We start from the raw sequence: 3335 nt of genomic DNA on the forward strand, positions 1-3335 counted from the left end.
CTTTTTCTTTCTCTCTTTCTCTTTTATTTCTTCTCTTTCTTTTCTTCCTCTTTTCTCTTCATTTTCTTTCTCTTTCTTTCTGTCTCTATTTTCTTTCTTTTTCCTTCCTTTTTCCTCTTTCTCTTTCTTTCTTTCTTTCTTTCTTTCTTTCTTTCTTTCTTCTCCTCTTTCTTTTTCTTTCTTCCTCTTTATTTCTGTTGGCTTTCCTTGCTGCTCTTTCTACATGGTTCATTTTTAAATGTTTTAAAGTGGTTTGATGGGATAAGTAAGTATAGCAAAACAGTATGTATGAAAATAGGTGAAAAAGAAAAATGGAAATCATGGATGGAAAGATAAGCTGTAACTAGGAATGGGGCCGTTACAATACTGCACATCACAGAGACCTCCTTGTTAAAGACGAGCTGCAAATTTAGTTCTAAGCCTTCTTGCAGTTAACATAAAAAGGGAACACTGATCAGTCACCATATCCCCAGCTCTTCAGCACATTGCTGATTTGAAAAAAAGTGGGATTCTGTTAATAAGAAATAAAAGGAGAAAGTTTATTGGGTGGAAAACTAGTGGCTTCTACCACATTCTACCCCTTTGGCTTTGTAATATTCATACACACTTTTCCTCTCATAAATATAATACTTTTCTCCAGCCTCTCCCTGAGAAATACCACACCATTGTCTCATCCAGTTAATTTATTCACTTCAAATATAGTATCTTTGGTAATGTGCTTTCTGCTTTTCACCAGGTCTCAAAGTGGCTCCTCCTTATCTGGTGAGCAATAAGGTTAAACGGAAGTTATAAGTCTGTTTGGAAAAAGGAAGAACAAGAAACACAGCAGTCCCTGGCCACATAGCACATATCAATCAACTATTGCTAGGCAGGAACAATAAGGACTTTCTGCTCTAACAGTGAAATACAATTCTTGGCATAGCCAAATTTGCTAGGGTCCTGTTGTTTATTACTTTCTATGGCCACTCCAAAAGAGATGCGGAGAGGACAACCTTTCAGGGCTGCACAGCTTCCACAACTCATTTCTGTGGGTGAAATGTAGGGGCTCCGTCATTTCTTATTAATTGACTGATCATATGATGTTGGATTTTTTTTGTGGGGGGGTGAAACAATTTTAATTTTATGCTTCAAGTTCATGTTATGTACATTAAGTACCATACCAACTTGTCTTTAGGTTATTAATATTTTACTTGGGCAATATTATTTTATCTGAATTTATTTGGAGAAATACAACTTAGCCATCTGCTTATAAACATCACAAAAGATGAAAAATTGGAAAACAGAACATTAACCATTAGAAATATTAAATTGACCCTCATATGTTATTTCTTTTAACTTGCTATTTGGGTAACCTGTATTTAGCATTTACCCTTGAGATTGGTAAAATATGTTATCAATGTATTATGCAAGAGTTTAATATTTTGCATAAGTGGTCCCCTGGGTTGCACTTACTCTTGACCAAACAAAAATCAAACACCACTGGCACCATACATAAACTATTTTTGCATCATAGGTTACAAGTCTTGGTAAAAGTCAAGACAAATATTTAAGGTTGGAGGTACCACTTAGTAGTTCTTCTCTGGGGTTGGAGAAGGAAAAAAAATAGTCCCTTGCTGCACTTTATATCTCTTAAAAACAATGGTTCAGCAGCCTAAACCTTTTTGGTTATAAAACTTATTACAGTAGGATTTACTTTGAAATATAGTTTACAACCAAATCAAGCATAACACACATACACTGGTACTTCAGCACAAGGGCAAACTTAAAAAAATATTATTTTGGGCTTTTAAAATTAGGCCATAGTATAAAAAACAGTCCATAATCTTACATTCAGAAAATTCATATTAAATATTTCATTTCTGTAGGATAAAGGCCAAGAAAATTTTACACATGCATCAGTTTATTACATATATTTACATGGCTCTTTCTTCCCTAGGAACTTAAAACTTTCATATTATACAACTGCCCCAAGCAAGCTTCCTCTCTCCAAAGCATATTTTGCAGGAATGATGATGCCAGATCACTTTCAGAATAGGCTGTGCAGTGCTGTTAATACGTATTTTGAAAGCTATTGAGTGACCATTAAATAGTGTTTCTCTAAAAGATGGTTTTGGTATATTGTTGGCAGACACTTATTCACTATATCTAAGAAACAGGGCCATTGGAGTATACTCTGCCTCATTCTAATGAGTCCCAAGTGCCCTTTCCACCTTCACCACTGCACAGTTTACTAAAATGCAACTATTAAAAACATTCACATTTTCCTTTAGCAGTGCATCTGGTTGTTGGCTCATTACTAGTTTGGGCGTTTCTAGAGACTAAACTTTCAGATGTTTACCTAGTCCTCAGTCCTTGTATGTCTTAGATAAATGTTTATAATCTGATTCACAAACTTCAACAATCTACTGATCCATGAATGATAATCTGAAGTCACCATTTTCCCTGAACAAACAAAAGAAAAAGTTGATTCCCTTACCACTCCCCAAATCTAAACTTGAATGGTTTCACTTAAAAGTTACTTAGGTGAGAACACTTAATATCAAGTACAATTATTATTTTAGTTACTTTAAGTTGCACTGATGCTATATTACATCACAATGCACATAAAACAAATGAAGTGAGGTCTAATTATATATTTTACAATAATTAGCAATTCTACACTAATAGATTAATTTCCTGGTGAATTTGTTTCAGACCAACTGACAGCTATCTGTAAACACAACTAAATTTTTTTTTTTTTTTTTTTGATGGAGTTTTGCTCCTCTTGCCCAGGTTGGAATGCAGTGGCGCAATGTTGGCTCACCACAACCTCCACCTCCCAGGTTTAAGCAATTCTCCTGCCTCAGCCTCCTGAGTAGCTGGGATTACAGGCATGTGCCACCACACCTGGCTAATTTTGTATTTTTAGTAGAGATGGGATTTCTCCATGTTAGTTAGGCTGGTCTCGAACTCCTGACCTCAGGTGATCTGCCCGCCTCGGCCTCCTAAAGTGCTGGGATTACAGGCGTGAGCCACCACGCCCAGCAATGCAACTAAATTTAAACATCAGTACTTTATCTTATTTTATACCTGACTTTAAGTAAGGTTTTAATTTGAAATATCATTCTTTTCTTATCTGAAGGAATAAAGGAAACAGGAACCCAGTGGGATGATGGTTTGGGAAGAACGCTTGGTGATGGCAGCTCAATAAATTTGGCTCCAGCATAGTTCTGATTCACTTGAGATTTAAAAAGTAAGCTGGGTCCTGGGTGAGGTGGCTCATGCCTGTAATCTCAGCACATTGGGAGGCCAAGGTGGGCGGATTGCTTGAGGTCAGGAGTCCAAGACCAGCCTGG

At 36.4% G+C, this 3335-nt stretch overlaps 1 pseudogene; it reads right to left on the reverse strand.

Annotated features, from left to right (window-relative positions):
• Window positions 1–3053: 3053 nt before the first annotated feature.
• The window catches only part of LOC105523474, a 1598-nt pseudogene continuing 1316 nt past the window's right edge, over window positions 3054–3335 (reverse strand).

Source organism: Colobus angolensis, unplaced genomic scaffold (genome assembly GCF_000951035.1).
Source record: "Colobus angolensis palliatus isolate OR3802 unplaced genomic scaffold, Cang.pa_1.0 Scaffold465, whole genome shotgun sequence".
Classification (NCBI taxonomy): domain Eukaryota; kingdom Metazoa; phylum Chordata; class Mammalia; order Primates; family Cercopithecidae; genus Colobus; species Colobus angolensis.